The following is a 13,254-nucleotide window of genomic DNA, read 5'->3' as shown; positions in this document are numbered from 1 at the left end:
GTTCAAATAGTCAAAATTAAACACGACTTAATATCCAATTTTATATCCAGTTTTATAGGAGTCAGAAAAAAACATAATATTATTTCCAACAATAATACTTAAAAAATTTGTCATCCATTTACAACTTCCCAAATGACATCGAAAGCAGAAACAACGCATCACGCTCATTACTTTACTTCCACTCAAATAAATAGCATAATGCATACATATATATGTACATTACATACATATTACATACATATTACATTTCCATTTCCAGTGAACTAAATAAAATACGCGAAGGCAGGTAAAGGGCTTCAAGTGCGTACGAACTGGGTCACAGTTGGGATCGATGGCACGCAACGAGATACCGGGTTGATGCACTGTACCTACATTTGCCGAATTATCTAAATATCGTTTCGTGAAAATTATTGAATATCGTTCAGTGATAGATAAATAGATAAATGACATACAAAGCGTTACAACGAATACACTAGTGAATTGGGATAAGACGTAGCTAACCTTCCTCTAATAAAACGCATTTTGTCTCAAGCCATTACATTGCATTGCATGCTATATTTCAGTTACATAATATGGGATATTTTTATCTTCAATTAGTCTCACTTAAAAAAATAAGATAATTAACTCTGGCAATTTAGACCAATAAAAACTTTAACATTTCGATTAGCTATTTTATTGTAAAGATATGAGCAACTTATAAAAAACAAACAAACGTGCAGTAACTATAACCAAGTTAAATTAACCATAACGCATAACCGTGCCATATACATTAACCGCGTTCCAGGAGACTTCTAGACCGGGATCAGATTACCCGAAGACCTCAAGCCGATATTAATAGGTGAAGCCTTTCTAAGGAAAAAAAAATCCCTTCACTAAATAACCAGTGATGCATAGCAGAACTACATACAAAGCTGCTAAAGGAAACAGGCTATTTTAAAATTTAAATGCAGATTAAATATCACAATAGACCAATATCATAAATGCGAAAGTATGTGAGGATGGAAGCATGTTTGTTACTCTTTTACAGAAAAAACCACTGGACGAATTCAGATGCAACTTTAAAGGAGAATAAAACATGACCTGTAGAAATACTCGATTTTGACAGCAGGTTCGTTCGTAGGTGAAACCGCACGGAGCATTTACTAAATCTCCTAAATCAGCGGTCTAATCTTTATTTTCATCTCTATTCTAAATCTAGCGCATACTTCAAAGTTCGCCAGCGATTCCTATTCAAAACGGCACCCAAAATTTTCTAGTGAATTTATGTCCAAATAAAGTTTAATGTCGTTGGAGCGTTTATAGTAATACTTATTGCTACATTACCATGTCGGTATCTACGTACAGGGCAAAGACCTCAATGTAACATTATTACCGTCACGTACTAAAACGAGTGAATCATGCGTCAAAACATTTAGAAGCCAACGGATTTCGTGAATCCTTTGAAATTGAAACCGAATTAACGGTTTATGTTCGTAACAGTGTCAATTAAAAGTATGCATTAAAAAAAAGAAAAACAATATACCGTTCGCGTCTTCGTGAAGATTCCGGTCATCTATGTAAATAATTTCCTTCAATGATAAGACTACTTATCAATTTACCTTCGAACACCGACCATCCTGTGGTAATTAACCGGGCATATACCTAAGCTTTAATAAAAAGAATTAATCAACATAGGTAGGTATTTTAAACGTAATCGTCAAGCTTCATAGACCTCACTTCTCTATTACATATATTTTATAATCTCCATAATCATATTTTAACCCCCAAACACAATATCAAATCAGCTGTCCAAACAGACAGACAAGTAAACAATTGTAAATAAGATAAATTATGTTGATTTATCGTAATAGAGATACGTGATCAATGCACAGACATCCATTACACTCTGGTGCCGTATAGATAAATAGTTAATACTTAGATATTTGCTTAACAAATAAAACAAGTTGTTTGAATAGCATTGAATGATTAATTAGTACTTTATTGTGCATGGCTAAAAATATTACGTTACTAGCTTTCCACCCGCGGCATCGCCCGCGCAGTCAAAGAAAAACCCGCATAGTTCCCGTTCCCGTGGAATTTCCGGGATAAAACCTATCCTATGTCCCGGGGTAAAAAGTGGCCTATGCCTTTCTCGGGTATCAAAATATCTCTATACCAAATTTCATGCAAATTCGTTCAGTAGTTAAGGCATGATTGAGTAACAGATAGACAGAGTTACTTTCGCATTTATAATATTAAGTATGGATTACATTGATCGTGATGTTCGTAGTATTGCAAACTAAATATGTTATACGAAGTAACAAGTTCCATTATAATAATATATACCTACTTATATTAACATGAAGTACCTAAGTTCATGTTTTATGTGTATGTTATATTATGTACATACACATACCTAATTTTATATGCAAATTAATAGGACAATCGTCTACAGCGAAATAAAATAATGCAACATAATATATGCAAACTTTATCGATTTTTATTTAAATTGAACGGTCACTTATATGTTCATAAAATTTGACCCAAAATCGATTCCACTCATACATTACATTTGGTAAGCCATGCATGCAGCAGATGTATGTTACACCTGTTTTCCTGGTCGATTTTTTGTCAGTTTATCTGCCAGCAGCTCTGCCGGAAACAGATTATTAAAATATAAAAAAGAGCGTGTGTGCCGAGCACACGTGTCAAAAGTGAAACTTATTTGGCAAGATTCAAAGATACCAAAATCGCATGACATGACGCGATCTTAAAATTGTACGCTCAACGCGCCTTAAGTTTCACTTCAAAATTGCGGGACCAAATTCATATAGTATAATAATTTTTCTTCAAACGAGTCAAAGAAAACTAAACACCGGACAATATATGAAAAATTAAAGGGAATGTCATATTCTGAAGACGGCCATTCTTTCTTGTTTCAAGTAGGTCAACCAAAGTCCAGTCGAGTGGTCACTATTTATATTCTTTTGTATTCCAACTATCCTTTGTTACCTTTCTAAAAACAACTAAATTCCAAGAAATAGTAAGAATTTCTGACAATGAACATATCGTTTTCTCAACAGGACACGTATGCCATTGATTAATTCACTAATAAATAAATAATTGCTAATTTATTGCAAGTCATGTTCTCACACCAAGAACGCAACATAAATAATGTATATTTCCTTTTTTTATTCGCTACCTTATCATTCAATAAAAATAAATGAAAATAAACTTGTAGTTTCAGAACTACGGCCGGGACAGAATCACTTTATTTCATTCCCCATATATTCTAATAAATTCGGGAATAGAAATGTATAGTGTCTGGCTCTGTCTAGACACGATAATTTTCGTCGAGAGCTTATCAGCGAAATTTATTTATTTATCTAAATACAAGCTACATAATATGACAATTTCGACATTTAGGTACACTTATCAAAACAATGAACCTACGTTGTTATTCTATTATTTAATATATTTATTACATTGTTTGTCTTTTCACAAAAATAATTGATAACATGAACCATTGTCTCATCCTAAAACGTACATGTTATTTTTTCTGAACTATATCAAGTTTATTTTTAATCAATTAAAATATCTCCAAGCACGCCTCCCAAAATAGGTATCAAATATCAATAACTCGGTCAATCCACACCGCACACACACGGCTCAAACATTTATTTTTATGAGTAACGGAATGAATCGATACATTAAAAGCAATGACGGAATGACCGTTATTCTAATATATTACCTACAGCAACGAACTTTGACGGTCGACCACCTTTCATGAACTTTCGTAACCCCAAACGATATGAAAATACAATTAAAATGTTCAATATTTTCACGTGACGTCACGTAATAAGCGCCATGTTTTGCTGATTACTGCCGATAAAACAACAATATTTGCAGGTTAATTATTTTATCCTCATTAAGATCCGATTACGACTATAAAGATAAACCCAATAAATGTCACGCAGTTACCTATCTACATTAATATATTGATGAAAAGAGATTTAATTGTAGTTGATGACAATACCAACCGAAGTTCAAATCCACTTAACAGATATTCAAAATCCTATTATTTTAAAAGAAACTGTAATATTATTAATGACTCATTTTGTTCACATACAGAAGGTAATTAAAATTTAAATTCGTTCAAATTGTTTATAAACATCCACTCTTATTGCCTCACAGGATCTGTTCTTACGTGCGCGTGGGTGCAACCGCGATGCGCAGCTAGTTTTATAGTCGCTTACTTGTTTATTATTGTTGCAAACAGACAAATCACCAAGCAAAACAATCTTTCACACTTTATGACTTCTACACGAAGCTTCTACAGTACCTACAGATATACAAATAATCATTCTCAACCGTATCTCCCGCCATTACGGCGTACTCAATTAAAAAGAGCGCGAAATAATAACCAAGAAAGATGGCACTATAAAAAGCATTCATTACCGACATCGTTAAACTAATTGGCTATGGTATTCTAGCATCGATCTATCACTTTGACCTAATTACATCGAATGCTTCAGCCGCTCCGCTCCCGATCCGTTTTTAGCCTGCCTAGATACACCTAGCGAAATGCCTGACGGTTATGCATTATGAACCGACTGTATCTTCATTAGAAACAACTAAGTATGTTGATGAAATATTTTGAATCAATTAAACCTATTTGATTCTATATCATCTCGTACTCGTATAGGTATTTACGATAAATATTCCTAAATAAATATTTGATTGAAACTTAAAGCACTTTTTTAAACACAGTATTTTCTAGTTAAAGCCGTTAACACTACAATAATAATACTATAGACACACCAACACCATGGTACTCAATTTAACGTTTGATATGTATCAACCTCATCCAAACACCCAAATCAGTACAACACAAGCAAATACATCTAACAAATAAAACAAAATAACAGTACGAGTCCATCCTTTAATTCTTACCTCATGTCCCACGGCGTACAATTTGCGTAAGATACAAAAAAATCGATGGGACTCGTCGCGATTGGATGACCCAAATAATACCACTTGACTCGACAATCCGACGAGTGCTTGTCAATGTCTGTTTATTAGCCCTATAGCTTGTAGAAGACTATGTGTATGTATGGAGTTCGTGCTTGTACGAATAGTGTACGATTTTATAAAAATAAATATGGCTGTGTATAGTACCTACAGGGTTAAACAAAATGTCTGCATTGTATTATGAACCAAAATTAATTAATTTCAAATCATTTGTACAATAATAGTAGCTCAAATTTAAGTAGGTAATAAGCTCGATTAAATTCACGTTACAAATCGTTCCAATATAAAACAATGCAGATAGATAAACATTCTTCGTTCATGTCATAAAAATAATGATAAAAACCTGGGTCGCAAGATCACTGCAGCGATAACGCGATTATCGCATATTTTTAAACTTATCATTCTTTTCTCTATAAAAACATACAATACCTACCCGATTCTTGGAATTTTTATGAATGTACCCCAATTTTTTCAGAGATAAGCTGAGATACTAAGAACTTTTGTAGGTGCATTTAACGTTGAAATCGTCAAAGTTAACGATAAGAGTTTTTTTTTCATTATGCACATACAGTCGACTCTCGTTAATTCGAAACTCGAGGGACTCTCAAAATATTACGAATTAGCAAGAGTTTGAAATATCAAATGGTTCGAAATTTGTGAGAGGAAATAAATAAAACTTCGAATTATTAAATATTAATTGTAAATCAATTGTTTTATTTATTAAATGCTATTCTACAGTAACCAAATGATAACTAAACATACCAATTCGTTAGAAGTGTAAAGTCAAACTAATCATAACAAAAACAACGGCTCATTGAACAAGTTTGAACTTGTCACAAAATGTACCTACCTGACTACCTGCGTACAATTTTTCCGCCTCTCTCTCTCTGCAACTTTGAATTGTAGAGTGGTGGACGCCGATGAGTTCGAATTAACGCGTCGTTTTCTTATATTATAGCAATGATATTTTTATTCGAATTACCAAGTGCACAAAAATGTATGGATTTAGTTCGAAATATAAAGAGATTTTGTAGGGACCTCGTGATAACTTTGAATTATAGAGAGGTTCGAATTATCGCAGGTTTGAATTAACGAGACTCGACTGTATTATTATATTGTAAGTAATTGGTGATTTATTAAACTCGCTGTTTTTGTTGTACCTACTGCCAATTTAACCGCACATTTTAATTAACGAAGTTTTTACAGTTATTCGTGTTTTATACATCGTTGGATTTACAGTTTACTTTAAAGTGTACCTACTATTAAAACTTTGCACTATAAAATAAAAATATATCCATGCTTTTATTATATTCAAATGAACTAAAAGGTATATATACGAAATAGACTAGGAAAAATGCAGCCTTGAGAACAAATGATACAATTTTTAACATCAGCTCAAGGCATGTACACTTCATGCTGTAACCGCTATCGCACTAACCTATTTTTCAGTTGGGAATTGAAATATTTGTGCCGTCAATTTTCCAGAAATTTCTTAACAAAAGTCACGTCTTCTTCAACTTATAGTTTTATTCGCTCTATTTCTTAAAAGTCACCCTATAGCAAACGGTGTCACTAAACTAAACACACAAATATAGGTTACAATACCAAACAATACGTATTATATTACCATAAAAGAATTTTAATGTCGAATTAAAATTCAGGCGCACGCAATTTAACTGCTTTAATCATGCAAGCTGGAACATTTGCATTTCGAGTTATTCTCGATAAATATTCATAGCCTAGATATGAGAAAAGTATTTTTTATTGAAAATACCAAACTCGACTGTTATAACCTTACTAGCTGCTCCGCGCGGTTTCACCCCCGTGGCTCCACTCCTGTTGCCCGTAGCGTGATGAAATATAGCCTATAACCTTCCTCGATAAATGGGCTATCTAACACCGAAAGAATTTTTCAAATCTTACCAGTAGTTCTCGAGATTAGTGCGTTCAAACAAACAAACAAACTCTTCAGCTTTATAATACATATTACTAGTATAGATTTGAAGACAAGGTTTAATGATGCTCATGAGCATTGTAATTCCGATCCATGTTGGCATTAATTAAGCTATAATACGCTTCCTCTTCCTTCATTATTTTCCTAGAGAGATTTCTTTATCACATTTCACGTTAATTTATGCTTTTCTTCTCATTATGTCCATTTAAATATCCTGGTATTCAAATGACACGGCAGTTTATATTTCATTTGATCATGGCTATTTATTACCATTTGAACAAATTAAAAAGAATAAGATAATATCATTGAAGTTATTACCAAATTAAAGCCTCTCACTTCATAATTTGCACTAATATCAATCACAAATATCACTACCAATTCCGCCTCTTTCCCCGAAACCAAACTACAAATACCCGCCGAATCGGTAATCCAACCAAATTAATCAAACGCCAATACAATTACGTGTATGATACGTCAAAACAGTGTCAATGCCACTCGATGTATCGCATATCCTGAATTAATATGATAATATGCTAGCTTGTATGCACTACCTTCTTATACTATGTAGTGATTTATTTATTTATTTAAACAATTAGATTACAGGGATCCATTAATGTTAGTACGTGACTTAAAAAGCTAAAAAGCTAAAGCTTATAAATGCACTATCTATTATAAGTATAAACTACTATAATGAAAGATGAATAATCCCTGTAAAGTTTCATAAAATCCTTCAAAACATTATATATGCATTTACATATTATATGAGGATTAGTATTAGGATAGAAAAATATACCTTTATAAATAATACCTTTAGAACAAAAGTTATAAAAAAATAAAAAATAAATTGACTGAACAAGACCATCTACAACTAGTAAAACACTTATGAAAAATGTTTAGTTACTAAAAAAATAAATAAGTGCTATATCTGACCATGTTGTGGGCAGATGTTTTCTACATAAATATAAGAGCCCTATAATCCCATGGGATAATCTAGTTATAGTTAATTTATTTTAAGTGGAGATAAATCTATATTCTTACCTATTTATTAATTGGAAAATTACTTTATACTTTTGTGAAATATAAACTTCTAACTACTGTGTTTACCAATGAGCAGAATGTTTACCATCAGTTGACGCATAAACCCATTTGCTTTCCTGTAAATAACCTCAGGAAAAATGAACACTGGCTAACTAATGGCTATAATTAAAATTTCAACATAAGTATAATATAATGAGACAGCTGACTTCCTTTGGAATACCACTGATAAACCCGTATTACATCTTTCTTCAACTTAACAGGTTCCTAATCTTAGAAACTATCCTTAGTCCCATATAGCAAACGCTGTATACCTTCGGAGAATGCACAACGAATATTTGCTAAACAAACATTTAATCACTAACTATCACGATCATGTTTTATCATTATTTCCCCTCGCTATCCACACATCATATTAAGGACATAAATTCCATTTCCCCACAAAGCTAATATAAAACAATAATCCCGATACCCGGCCGCAGCTAAGTAAAAATCGATAATTAGATTTCCATAGCAGCACTTCCATACAATGACCATCAAAACAAAATTTTACACAAGGCGCAATATAGATAACGACGCGTCATTAACTCGTGTTTTTGTTTCGCCGCCAAATGAACGCCGAAGTGAATTTATTGAGTCTAGATTAAATTTTCATTAGGCGGGTACACACAATACGAACGCGAACATCCTCGTGAAACAAATGTTGCGCATAGCAGTGGGCACGGTCGAGAAAAATGACAGCGTATTGAGAAAATACTTTTATAGTTTTAACGGAATTTGAAGGTAATTTATTCATCATATTAATAATATATAAGCCAACGTTTCCTTTTTTAATGTATAATATTCACGTCAAAACAAACACGAGAAAGCCGAAAAACACGTATTTTTCTTCCGCTGACCCATGCCCATACATCAAGCTGCTTCGCGAGGCTGCTCGCTCTGTATGCACCCGCCTGAACAATTACATATTATGAAATTTAACGTGACGCATTACTAACTCCAATGACATGAGCTTATAACTCAATTCTAGGAATTATATGCATATCTATCTGCATGATGTGTCAGGTTTGGTAATGAGATTAATGACAAATGTAATTGGAACGGAATTAATATTTAGCAATGATAGTATGCATTGTGCATGTCATTGTTATAGGAATTTATTTTCGTAGGAAAGTGATTAAATGTCATTCTATCAATTTGTCTTTAGGCATATTTATTTGCTTTTACACGTTTCTATATTTCAAAGGTGGTTTTGTATAAAGAAATAAGTAATTTAAACTACAAGGTATATAACGTAGGTTCCTAATAACAAAGACCACCACAGTTTACGACTAACAATTCAGTTTACAATCCCTTGTATGAATAAATTTAATACAAACGCCTATTAGTCAATATCAGGTACAATAATTATATGCAAAGCAAATGATAAGGAAATAAACTAAAGTGCAATAGCCTGTTATCATTTTAAATGTACGAAACTGTATTATTATGAATTAAACCTTTCCTAAGAGATTGCAAGATAAGTATCATTTGTATTGCAAAATAGTAAATACTACGTACATACTGAATGTAGGCCGTGTTCATACCGTAAATTAATCATATTAAAGACAAAATTAATAGTTAGGTATGTCCGTAAAATTTTATCTACCATTGATATAGCTTGATTTCTGTCAACTCATCATCTTTGCCCAAATTAATTAACAACAATGACATAATAGGCCAAGATCTTGAAAGTCTAATAAAATAATTATTTATTTATTATTATTATAATAAACGAATGGACGTTACATCTAGTAACTAGTAAGCAGTAAACTGTAATAGATATGTATTAACTAAGGTAACATAGCAAAATGTGGAAAATTACTTTCAAAGTTTTAATTAGTTAAACACTTATATTTCCTCTAGTTTGATAAAAGCCTTTATATTCTAACTACAAGAACATAGAACATTTAAAAGCCTACGTAGTTAGCGAACTACGTTAGCAAATAGATATCACCGTGCAATGAGTTAAGTGTTTAATGATTGCAGCTTCCGCGATAATAATGACGGCTTTTAGCCATTTTCCATACATCCTAATAGCCGATCCGATGTTTATGTATTTTTGTAATTATCATGCGTTCTTAACTCTCGGTTATATATCGATAGTTGGTACCTACTTTCTATTTAAATGTGTGTGTTTACAGGCAATTTATAGATGAACAATGATTAAACATTTTAGTACAAAAAATTATAGATATTCAAGACGTTAGTGCTCTAGGAAGTCTCTTAGCTGCAGTAAACATTAAATGTACATAGGTTTACCATTGAAAGCATATTAAAAGTCATAAACAAACAACTTTTTATAAATCTTTAGTTTCCATTCGCTTAGCACTCATACCGGATCCGTTAGGCTTATAAAAATGAATATTTATTTCACATAGAAAGTGGCTCGTCAGACCAGGCACCAAGGCAAACCTGCTACAATATGTTTATATACACAGGTAAAGAAGCAGGTGTCTTAAAGGCCAGCACAAACAGACCGGATCGGATGCGGACTTAACTTGTCGCGGCGTACATTGCTTTGTGCGTTCTACAAAATCATTTCACACATTACCCGTTTGTGAACTTAAACAGCAATGTATTGTTAATGTGAAGCGTGGTGGTTTCGAATGTCTGAAAGCATGTTAGTCCTGAACCGGCTGCAACAAAAGATTTTTCGTCTCTATCGTTCAGTATGATCGCGAAAGAGACAGGTGCAAATTCGCCAGTTTGTGAGCATGTGTTGATCGGGTTTTTGTGTCACCGGGTCAGTATAAAGTACAGTTTTGAACGTTTCACGAACGAAAATGTAAAAACTGTTTTACAAAAATTTTAGCAAAAAGCAACGCTGGAAAGGCTCGCTGAAATATGCGATGTAAAAGGAAAAACTCGTACCTATATAGTTCAAATGTGCATTAATTATTAATATTAATATGCTTTTAAAAATATTTTCAATACTTTCTTTGCTTTTCTGTTAGGTACTTCGATGCTTTTTCATTTAAACAAGTTGGATGATGGATATAGGAATAAGATACTAAACTTTCATTGTTTCATCTTTATACAAATAAATAATCTGACTCAATAGGTTTAACCTAAGACAAAGCTTCAAAAAGAAAGATAATAAAAGAACAAAAGCAACTAACCAGTAACTACCATTAATTCGTTTCAAAACCATTACACAACCACATTTTAGAATACATGAACTATGAATAAAACTGAGTGCCGTTTTGGTGAACCCAAAAACCTCAGGAATACGTTAGTGCCTAAGCTTAGTCTATTTAAATAATTTGAAACACTAACCATAATAAAAGATAGAATTATTTAACCTTATAGCAACGACCTTATTGGTATTATGTGTATGAATTAATAAATAGCAATATTAATTAGGAAATGCGACATAATTCAATAATTCTTTGAAGTTAATAAAATATGCAGTGTTTCATGTTTCTTTTGTTTAATTCGTATTTCAATTAAATTTTAATAAATTCATTTTAATCTAGATGTAAATAGGTTCATAAAACTTGTAAAATCACAATAAATTCTGAAGTAATTTTCCTATATTTTATCGATCTTCTTTTGTAAAACATAACCAAACTTTTATTGTACAGCTTTTACAGTTGGTATAGGGATATCATGAGTTTTAACATAAGTTTAAATGTAGAAGCTCTAATTGCACACAGAATCTATACTATAATTGAATATTATAAAGCTGTAGAGTTTATTTGTTTGTTTGAACGCGCTAATCTCGGGAACTACTCGTCCGATTTGAAAAATTCTTTCGGTTTTAGATAGCCCATTTTTCGAGGAAGGCTATTTGGCTATTTATCATCTCGCTAAGACCAACATTGCAATGCGCAATGTAAAACCGCGGAGCACAGCTAGTAAACTATAAAGCTAAACATTTACGTCACAATTATAAAGATTACACTGCAAGTTGCAACAGTGTTGAAGTTTCTCAAGCAACAGCCATAACTGATCGACCGGTTTAAAAAAAAACTACCGCTATGTACCTACCTACCGTCGCTTAGAGAAATGTACCATCGATTTAGTAAAGCAAACGATTATAGTTAGGCTTTATTCATCAATAATCTAATCACCGTTTTCGAATAACGTAAATTTTAATATATTTAATTACCTATTTTACATATTATATTGAAGATTTAATGCACTAGAAATAAAGATAAGGCTCTATCCGATTTATCTTTGAAACTTTGAATACGACTTTTTTAAATGGAAACAAGAAAAATTATGAACGAAATAGGTACGAATGTATTAGGACGTACTTTTTAGGTACCTTAGATAGATATTTTTTTCTCTGAAATCTGGTGTTTATTACAAGTCTATCTTAGAGATAAACTTTAATATTTTAAGTATGTAGTTATTTTATGTAAGACAAATGCAGATTATCTTTTTGATATTAATTATTCATGGAAACTATATTAATTAATGGCAAATCTAGTTCTAGAAAATAAATCTGATAATTATAGGTAGAATATAAGTTTTATCCCTCATCAGTGTATTTAAATGTATATTGGCACTGGGCACATAGGAAAATAAAGAGTTCGATTTTCTGGTTATTTCGTGAACCTATCGGGAAAAATTCACTGTCCGATACAAATTATCTTATCAAGGTGTAGGGATATCAGGTGGCATCTAAGTGGGACTCAATTGAACAAACATCCCGTCATTTTATTAAATACAATGGATTCTATGCAAACACTTTTCTTTGTCGTTGCATGTAAATTATATCACGTTTATAAAACGTACCTACGTCATACGAAAACAATAATAATTTAATAACGTATTATTGTTTTTAATTTAATATACCTAGGTAGGTAACTGTTTTATTCGATAGTAAAAACATTTAATTAGTTAACTACAAGAAGCGGGCGAACAAACAAACTGTAGGTCAGAGTTTTTGTTGCATTCGAGTGAGCGTTTGAAGGTTTACGTGTTTTTGCATTAAAATCTATTCGCTAATGCAATAATATGACATTGGCTCCGATTTCCAACAAACCTTGTTCGACGCTGACGTAAATAAACCCCTATATCACATGTCGGTCGACAAAATGTATCGGGAAGTTTTAAAATAGATCGCGGCGTAAACCGTTCGCTTGAGTTTTGTACGATAGCATTTATCTGTATTCTGTATAACCAAAATGCGTCACGGCTCACAAACATTAACGCGAAACGATAACAAACTCTCGATAAAAACGCATACGATACGTATTGTCCAG

At 32.4% G+C, this 13,254-nt stretch overlaps 1 protein-coding gene across 1 annotated transcript in view; it reads right to left on the bottom strand.

Moving 5' to 3' along the window:
• Positions 1-13,254, bottom strand: part of LOC123703379 (dual specificity tyrosine-phosphorylation-regulated kinase 2) — a gene marked incomplete at its 3' end in the record, with an annotated part of 125,886 nt that overhangs the window by 111,302 nt on the left and 1,330 nt on the right. The gene's annotated exons all lie outside the window — the stretch shown is intronic.

The sequence above is a fragment of the Colias croceus genome, chromosome 26 (genome assembly GCF_905220415.1).
Source record: "Colias croceus chromosome 26, ilColCroc2.1".
Taxonomy (NCBI): Eukaryota; Metazoa; Arthropoda; class Insecta; order Lepidoptera; family Pieridae; genus Colias; species Colias croceus.
Note: the sequence above shows the minus strand (reverse complement) of the source record. Positions and strands in the feature narration are given on the sequence as shown.